General features: G+C 38.0%; 1 long non-coding RNA gene across 3 annotated transcripts in view; it reads left to right on the forward strand.

Annotated features, from left to right (window-relative positions):
• LOC128597644 (uncharacterized) overlaps nt 1–9572 on the forward strand; it is a 95119-nt gene extending 85547 nt beyond the window's left edge. For all 3 annotated transcript variants that reach the window (XR_008383306.1, XR_008383307.1, XR_008383308.1), the window contains 3 exons: nt 4882–4957; nt 6313–6451; nt 6547–9572. This is a non-coding gene — a long non-coding RNA (uncharacterized LOC128597644). The remainder of the gene's footprint in view (nt 1–4881; nt 4958–6312; nt 6452–6546) is intronic.
• Nucleotides 9573–10073: the final 501 nt, after the last annotated feature.

Consider the following 10073-nt stretch of genomic DNA (forward strand, 5'->3'; position numbering starts at 1 on the left):
GGATTTTTATGCTTTGATTCCCCAGCCCTTCTAATTCTTTGTTAGCTATTCAATATATTTTTCGAAAAAGCTCTTTTATGGACCATTTTAACACATGCAAAAATATAGAGAATAGTGTAATATAGTGTAATACTCCCCTATGTATCAATTACCTTTGAAATAGCTATTACCCCAAAGACAGTCTTGCTTCATCTGCACTCCTATCCATTTCTACCCTCACTTGGATTATCTCAAACAAATTGCAGACCTCATATATTTTATCTGTAAAATACTCATTCTTTATCTCTAAAATATAAATATTCTTTTTATCAATGAGCACAATATCATTCTTAATAGTAATAATTCCTTAATATCATCAAATATCTATATTAAAATTTTACTGTCTTGTAATTTTGAAAAGTTTTTTTAACGTGTTCAAATCAGAATTGAAATAAGTTTCATAAATTGAAATTAGTTTATATATATATATATTTGTTTGTTTGTTTTTTCTTTGACATGGAGTCTGGACTTTTTTGCCCAGGCTAGAGTGCTATGGCATCAGCCTAGCTCACAGCAACCTCAAACTCCTGGACTCAAGTGATCCTCCTGTTCCAGCCCCCTGAGTAGCTGACATTACAGGAACCTGCCACAAAGCCTGGCTAATTTTTTTTACTATTTTTAGTAGAGATGGGGATGCATTTTTGCTCAAGCTGGTCTGGAACTCCTGAGCTCAAGGGATCCTCCTACCTACGTTAGCCTCCCAGAGTGCTAGGATGACAGATGTGAGCCACCACACCCAGCCTGGTTGATTTGCTGTTTAAATCTCTTTAAAGGTATAGATTCAATTTCTGTCTTACTTTTCTTTCTTTTTTTTTTTTCTTTGCAGTGTAGTCACAGAAATCCAGTTGTTTCTTGTAGCATTTCCCACAGTCGAGACTTGCTGACTGGGTCCTGGTGGTATCTTGTGTCATGTTCTTTGTAAGTTATTATCAGTTACATCTAGCAGCTCTCTCAGATTCACTTCTGGTGTATTTGGCAAGTCTACTTCATCGATGGTGCTGTGAACTTCTATTAAGGCATATAAGTAGAATTGTCTCTACTTTTGTGATGTCTGCAGCAATTGATGGTCGTTATTTTAGATACAGTAGAACCTTCATAGTTGAACACCTCCCTACACTGACCGCCTCCAATTTTTACAGACTGCACATGCACCACATGCACAGATCAGTACAGTAGGCCTAGTTCTTCATGTTGACCACCTCCATTGACAGCTGTTACAGTCCCTTAGGTGGTCAGCTTAAGAGGTTCTACTGTATATTAGTTCATTAGGAGTAGTAAAAATCCATATTATAATTCTATCATTCCATTTAAATTAATTTCCTGGAATCCTTCTACAAAAAGGAAATTCTTATAAATTATTTGGGTGTCTTGAGGTACCTGTCATATAGAATAGTTAGAATAAATGCTTAATCCTTTCCCTTTATTTAATAGTTTTTAAAATAAAGAACTCCCTGGTCAAAAGTGGCCAATTTTTTTTTTCTATTTCTATAGTGAAAAAAAATTATTTCTATATTTCTATATGAACTAGAAAATTTAAATACATTTGATGTATGATTTCAATCTATTGAATTTTTCTTTACTGATATTTAAGTTGACTCATTTGTGGACAGCAGATGTGTTGGCGCAGGACCGCTCTGTGGTCTTAAATGGTGTCTTTCCTCTGTAGTATTGCTAGGTCTGTCTGGACGTTCCCTGGTCCCCAGTTCTCAGTGTCAAGAATGAGTAGTAGTACAAAGTGTATCCCTGACTGAGTGATCACAGGTACAGAGCAATCTCACAGAAACAGTTTGTTACAGGAAAAAGAAAGAAGCTATATGAAACGAAAGTGAAAAGGAAGCTACGCAAAATAACACCAAGTGAAAATACATGCCAGAGAGAGAGGACTGGGTCAGTCTCCATGAGTGGAGAAAGACTTTGCAGTCTTTTATGTGCTGCTTTTTATGTGCTCACTTGTTTGCACCACCTTTCTCCTGCAGGTTGATTGTCATTTCCTGCCTTTGGGGTGATTGACAGGTTAGGGTTATATAACAGATTACATAACAAGTTACATAACAGGTTGGCTGCATGACAGTTTCCCTTTCTAGGCATATGTCCTTCCCAGAATCCTTCAGGAAGCTCCACCCAGGCTATGCTAATGAAATGGTAATGAGGGTGGCACCTGTGGCTCAGTGGGTAGGGCGCCGGCCCCATATACCAAGGGTGGTGGGTTCGAACCCGACCCGGCCAAACTGCAATAAAAATAGCCTGGCACTGCAGCAGGCGCCTGTAGACCCAGCTACTCAGGAGGCTGAGGCAAGAGAATTGCCTAAGCCCAGGAGTTGGAGGTTACTGTGATCTGTGATGTCACAGCACTCTCCTGAGGGCGATAAAGTGAGACTCTGTCTGTAAAAAAAAAAAAAAAAAATTAAATGGTAATGAACTCTAGGTCAGTTAAAGGTTACTAGGAACTTCTCACTATGTATGCTCCCACCAGATAACAGTTCCCACTTGGAATTTGGTTCCTAGTTACAATTTGGTTTTTCTCTTTGTGCTCTTAGACACTTCCTTTCCATCTGTTTATTCTCTGCCAGACCTAACAGGACAATAAGGTGTACATTTGTTTTCCCAGATCTGGTATTAGTCATTTCTTCATGGTATTTAGAGAATACTCATTGATTCTTAGTTGCCTTGTGATTTTAGACATTTTCGGTGGGCAGAGATAGTAAATATGTTTTTAAATGATAGAATTATCATGAAGTCATACTAATACTTCCAAATCAAATTTAGAATTATAGCATTTTTCCTTACTCTAATCTATATTACATATGTTTTTCCTTTTTCCTATGCTGAAAATTCTCAATTCCCAGTGGATGTATCTTAGAATAATACTACTAACAGCACTACCAATAATTTGATTACTAGAACGAGTTTGTATGTGTATGTGTTTGAAATTCTTTGTATCCTTAGGGAAAATCCCACTAAGGACATACATAGTCAGTTTTGGCTTTTAAAGACTAGTTTTTCTATGTGTGGTTATGCAAAAAACAAATACCTAGTTGGGCTTACCTGTTTTAGTTTTCTTTTGTTCTCAGGGATTGCTTTCTCAAAATTTGATTTTGTTATATAATTATGAAAAATATTTGATGATTCCATAAGAGCCACAGGGCCCTGAGATATAATAGGAATGCTTCTCCCAACAGCAAGGAAGGCTCATACTACCGGAGCCTGCTGTTCCTTCTGTCACGTTAATTTCTTTAAGTGAACAAGTTATTTACTAAATAGCCACTATTTAGTAGTGTCTAAATCTAGGAGTATCCACTGTTCTGACCATTGTGATCTATCCAACACAATGGTCAAAAAACAATGATAGTGCATTGAATATTTCCTTAAAAAGTGTTGTTCACAAAACAATATAAACTAAGTACTATGTTTGGTAGTTAGGTATGGAAGGTAATTTGTTGTAGGAGAGTAGGAATATAAGGAAGCATTCTGTCTGCTGAGGTTGAGAAGAAGTAGAAATTGAAACAGAGTGATTTGTTCATTTAGGAGGTTTTGAACACCTGCACACTGGTTATAAAAAGAAGAACGCTCTTGTGAACTGGTGGGAGGTTGACCTCAGTCCCATGTTAGCTGTGCTCTGTTGGAGATATGTGCAAGGTATAAAGAAGGCGCCCACATTTATATCCATGTTTAATATTAGAAGTGTTTTGTTCCTTTTTTAGAAGTTTAGGGATACAAATTCCCAGTAGGTAAACCTCAAGGAAGTCAAAAGAGTACTCAGAGTGCCACTAATGTCCAGTCTGAGTCTTGAAGGAGTGGGAGTTTATCAAGTGGGTGTGCAGGATGGGGTGGGACTGGATAGGGATGGGGTGAAGAACAGAAATGAGTGTGAAGGTAAAATAGAGTTTGAAGGAGTTTGAGAACAAAAAGAAATAAAACTGGAGGGGTGCAAGGTGAGGGATCTTCATGCCAGGTATGCAAGGGAGAATATGAAAAAAAAATAGGTTGCATGGGGCTTAGCCTTCTGTGTAAAGGAATAAAAATTGCAAAATATAAATTAAATAATAACCCCTGACATACTAATGTCCTACATCATTATTATTTAATTTTTGATGAATATGTAATCGACAGTGGCTTAAAACACTTCCCTTTTTAGTTTCTTCGTCTCTTAGTTACTCAATAACCTGGAAACAGCACTTGACTTGAGTAAATGCCATTAAAAATGATCCTCATGATTTTCTGGTGTTGTGAACAATCCTTTTTGTAGTGTGAATAACTTCACCCTGTAAGTTTTTTATTTGCAAATAAGACATTTCGATGAAAGGTCAGAAATCTGCTCGTAATTGTTATGTGAGAATTCTGGGAAAATTCCTAAATAGGTCCTGATGGTAACCTGGTAAGGCTATGTGACCATGTTTCCTCTTTAATACAGAACAACTGAGAGTAATGCATTTTTTAGTCCTTCATGTTAGTTATTTGCATGTTAAATAAGAGAAATAAAAATATACACAGGCACTTAAAAGATATATTCCTTTTTAATGGGTAAAGATTGTGAGTCCCATCCCTTTCCCAAAACCCTGTCTTGAGAAAAATAATGAGAAGAGTCAGATACTCCTTCAGTTTGGTAGAATGACAGTCTGGGAATTCTCAAAGACACCTAGCTGAGGCGTGGTTCCCACTGGGTGTCTGCTATGGGGGTGTGACCACCAAAGTCTCAAATCTTCAGATGAGAACTGAACATTGCTGATGGATAATATTGTTTGTCATGGTATTTCATAAAAAAGAAAGGGTAAATAAAATCTGATAAGCCTTTGCTTCTTGCTATCATAGGGCTCTGTCATTTCTGTTTTTTTCTTACTACAGTGAAAAGAACCAAAATGTCTTCTGGCCTAGGAAGAGAAGTGACTCTTCAAGTATTGCACACCCTGAAAACAATCAGGTAAACAATTGTACTAACAGGAGCACCGGGAAGTACATACCTAACATCTACAAAACATTTGCCCAAACTCTTTTTTTAGGAGAGATACCTGGCAACAACAAATAAAAATTTCTATTTAATATTTCTTCTATTGCCATTTGGTACGGCAATGCAAGGAGAGGTGGCATCAGATTTAGGGAATCTACAATTGGGTCTATTGCAAGAGACAGTGTAAGCCTTAATTGGGATGGATATTGGCTTTGGAGATAAGGGTGAGGTGACAGTTTAAGAACCATTTAAGAGGGATGGAGTGGGGTGGAAACAGAGAAGGAAGAGAAGATATCCTGGCTAATAAACCTCTAGGGCAGGATTATGAGGAAGATATAGAAAGATGCTGTGAGGAGGAGAGAACCCCAGAAGCTAAAGGTGACATTCTCACTGGTAGCTCATCTAGGCCTGGCTGGAGTTTTTCTAACCAGAGTGTTGACACTTCTAATCTCTTCCCAGAGAGAGAAGTACTTAGCAATTCAGAGCATGTGAATGGGAGGATGAGAAGCAAATACAATTAGTGGGGAGGACAACGCGAAATGCCCAGCCCACACTGCGTGAAGTGGTCAGAGAGATGGCTCACAGCACTCCACACCTGCCTGACTTTCCCCCTGGATGCCTCAGTTAATTCTGTATATCTAATTTCTCAAGAAAATAGTGGAGCAAATTTCCCAATTGCAAACTAATCCCTGATTTTTTTTTTTTGAAGTACCAATTGAAGGATGCTAGAAAAACTATTCTTTAAAAGTTGCAAGCTGTTGTTTTGACTCCTTAGATGTCATTTCATTTTTCAGGAATGGCTGTTCTTTTATGGAGGAAGAGCCACAAATGGGATACAAAAATCAGAATGAATTCAATCCTCTTTATAATAATAAAATGCACTGTTCATCTGAATGTATGTGGTTTAATATGAAATTATAACACCCTTAGACAGCAAATCTGGTCCTGAACTTAGCTCTGCTCTGCCCATGCCTCTCTCAATGGGCCAGTGATTTTCTAGACCAAGTGAATGTGTCCACTTAGTGTATACCTTCCTTGCTTCTTCTAGACTAAGCTCTGGGCAGGCAGACATACCCATTAGGTACAAAAGGCACAGGGCCCTAGACCCATAGTACTGTAAGACCACAAAAAAATTATAAGTTCTTTTAAAATTAGAAGGCAAAAAATGAACTTTTTGGTTGAAAATATATTCTATATAATATTAATATATTTGTCTCTGTACTAATATAGTTGTAATATATAACTCCTAGCATTTTTTTGTGGCATAGGGGGCCCAGAATGACAAGAGTGCCTACAAGTCATTTAAAACAATGTTGCTCTGTCTTTAGGAATCTGTATGGCCCCAGTGTGCTTCTGAGTACTTGAACAGTCTGTGAGATAATAGACATTCCAGTGCCTTAAATGAATGTGAGAAGTGTCCCTGAGCCTTCATTATCATTATCATTAAGAAGATTGCATGAAAGAAAGGTGAGTTAAATGAAGGCTATAAAGGCTATAACAGTTTTTCAGCAGATAATTCAATATTGAATTTGATCTAACAGCTGCTGTTAATTTTCTTGCAGAGAAGAAAATGTCTTTGTTTAGAGGAACATCTCAAAAAGCCATTGAAGTAGAAAGTTCCAAGGTGCTGAGGATGCAGAGTGAGAAGGTGGAAAGTTCCTGGGCCCTTAATGACATTTCAGCAATTGGACTACTCTTAAAAATCATGTATCTTCGCTTTTAAATATCCTTACTGTTTAAGACATGTTTCATTAGAATTTTTATCTCTGGAATCAAAGAAGATACTTCAGGATTTGCAATTTTATGCTTATTTATTTCTTTTCTTTGTAGTCTTCTCCACTCCACTTGGTTGTAATCATCATGACGACAATGACTAGGCATCTTTCATTCACCCAGGAATATCTAGTGCCTACTACACAGAGTGTGGCACATGGTAGGTGCTCACTAAATATCTGTGGAAGGAAGAAGGAATGAATATTTCTCCTAAGACAAGGAGTCATGGGATCCAGACAAGCCATACTATTATATCAGGCCCAGCATTCTGATACATTACTTTTTCCAGAACCACACAACATCCCATGGCAAAGGGGGCTCTGCTACAACATTACTGATTATTTCATGATTATAGAAAGGGCTTACAAATCGTCTACTCTCCTTAAGGCAAGTCAGCCCTCCTCTCATCACTCAACACGGATCCATCACAGAAATGTCTGGATTAGCCAAGATAGCACTGATCATTCAGACTTAAGAGTTGAAAACCACAGCATTGATAAAGGAGAGGGCATTGATTTAAGCAGAGAGGCATAAGCCCTTACCATAAGCTTCAGTTAAAAGAAGACAATTTCACAGAATTGCATTAGCTTGGGAAGTATAATTGCTCTTCTTGCCAAAAGAAATTCAAAGGAGAGCTCTTTGTCTGCTCACTCACTCCAACATGTAAGAGCCAAGCCTTGCCACTGAATGCCCAGGCTGATGTTTACTGTCCAAGCTCTGCGATTAGCCAGTAAAGCTCAAGGCCTTTTATGGGAGTCAAAAGAATAAATAGCATTTTAAATACACATTCTCAAAGGTCAAGCCTTTGACCCAAATCTGAAAATTGAAGGAATTGCTTACTGTAATAATTCTGCTAATTTTCCAACTTCATATAAACCATTTATTTTACAGTATAAAACTTGAACATTCTTTTCTCACCTGCAGTTTTGTGGTTATTTAGAAAATATAGCAGTATTTTCCATTTTAATTGGAACTGAGTGACAGGAATAAGGCACTTTATGAGTTCTCTAGATAATGGTGGTAAGATTTCATAAAAAGAAAAGAAAAAGCCACTTCTCTTTCCAAGAGGTATTTTATAGTGAATTTTTTTCATTTTTATTGCATTTTAGAATTCTAATGAAGGCATTTCTGGGAAACATTTTCTTCCTTGTTAATGAATCATCCTCTCTGGGAATCAACAGGTGATTTCAGGAGCCCAGGTGTGAGTAACAGGTTTTAGGTGGATCTTTTGGGTGGAGCTAACATTTATTCAGTGCATTCATCTGACAAACATTTGATGTGCACCAAATCAGAGTTCTGTTTTGGATAACAGAAACCAATTGAACTAATTTCATCAGAAACTTTAGTAGGGATTAGGTGCTTACAAAACAGGAGGGCCAGAAGCCCATGCTAGGCCAGGCGTCCTCAAACTTTTTAAACAGGGGGCCAATTCACTGTCCCTCAGACCGTTGGAGGGCCAGACTATAGTTTAAACAAAAAAACTATGAACAAATTCTTATGCACACTGCACATACCTTATTTTGAAGTAAAAAACAAAACGGGAACAAATACAATTTACACCGCTTCATGTGGCCTGCGGGCCGCAGTTTGAGGACGCCTGCTCTAGGCTGATACCTAGTGTAGCTGGACTCTGGAAACAGACTTTAGCTGCTATAGAAAAGCCAACTATTTTTGATAGGCTTATCAAAGATCAAATAATGATAAGTGGCTGACCTATCAAAAACATATATTGGGGAAAGATTCACTATTTAAATTGGGGGTGAATTGGCTGGCGACTTGTGGAAGACCGAAACTGGTTTAATACAAAATGAAGAATTAATTTTTCCAAGTCTTGAAAGTATGACTTTGGTATTTTAATAGGAATAGCATTGAATTTATAGATTGCTTTGGGAAGTATAGATATTTTAACAATGTTGATTCTTCCCAGCCATGAGCATGATATGTTCTTCCATTTGTTAATATCTTCTGCTATTTCTTTTTTTTAGGGGTTAGTAGTTTTCTTTATAAAGGTCATAACCCAGGAAATTTTTAGTAATAAAAACAAAGCCGGGGGCATCAGCCTACCAGAATTTAGGCTGTACTATAAGGCCATAGGGATCAAACAGCATGGTATTGGCACAAAAATAGAGACATAGACATTTGGAACCAAATAGAAAACCAGGAGATGAAACAAACATCTTATAGCTACTAATCTTTGATAAATCAAACAAGAACATACACTGGGGGAAAGAATCCCTAATCAATGAATGGTGCTGGGAGAACTGGATATCTACATGTAAAAGACTGAAAATGGACCCGCACCTTTCACCATTAACAAAAATTGATTCTCACTGGATAAAAGATTTAAACTTAAGATACGAAACTATAAAAATACTATAAGAGAATGCAGGGAAAAAACCTGGAGAAATAGGCCTGGGAGAATATTTTATGAGGAGGACCTGCAGGGCAATTGAAGCAACACCAAAAATATATTACTGGGATATGATCACCCACACTTTCATATGAATGATAAAACACAACTATAGCCCAGGGGAAGAGGAGGGTGAGGGGAGAGGAAGGGCGAGGGGAGGGGGAAGGCTGGCTGGAGGCAGGGTAATTGGTGGGACCTCACCTATTATGTATAATGCAAAGGCACATGTCAAATCTATTAAGAATAGAGTATTAATGTCTTAACACAACAATTAAGTAAGAGAAGTGAAGGCAATGTTAACCAGTTTGATGTAAGCATTCCAAATTGTATATAAAATCAACACATTGTACCCCATAAATGCATTAACGTACATAGTTATGATTTAATAAAAAAATAAATAAAGTAAAATAAAAATTCCTTCCCTCCCATGAAAGAATAAAAATTCTTAAAAAAGAAAAGCCAAGTGCCTTCATGCCTCAGCTCGCATGTCAGCAAGAGCATGGCTCTGCCTCACGGTACTGTGTTTTTCACATATCACTTGGGTGAGTCTACTAGGTGGAAGCTGGCTCAAGCATGTGGCTTTACCCCAAGGGAGTCTGTGTAACAGCTCTGATATTGTCAGCTTCCTAGCCACTGGCATAGAGTAAGGTTTTCTGCAAGAAGGATTTGATGAAAGGAGATTAAAGATGGCGGCCGAGTAACAGGTTCCCTGCAACTGGGAACAGCGAGTCTGGGGAGACAAGACTCCAGGCATCTCTGGCTGGTGGGATCTGCCTATAATCATCCCTTTGAGGATATAGGGAGCCAGCAAGGGACTTCTGGACCCCAAGAGGAGGACAAAAACAGTGGAAAACTGGCAAGTGATTGCATGTGTTCGATTGACCTAATCATGCCGGCAACTGTAAG

The sequence above is a fragment of the Nycticebus coucang genome, chromosome 10 (genome assembly GCF_027406575.1).
Source record: "Nycticebus coucang isolate mNycCou1 chromosome 10, mNycCou1.pri, whole genome shotgun sequence".
Lineage (NCBI taxonomy): Eukaryota > Metazoa > Chordata > Mammalia > Primates > Lorisidae > Nycticebus > Nycticebus coucang.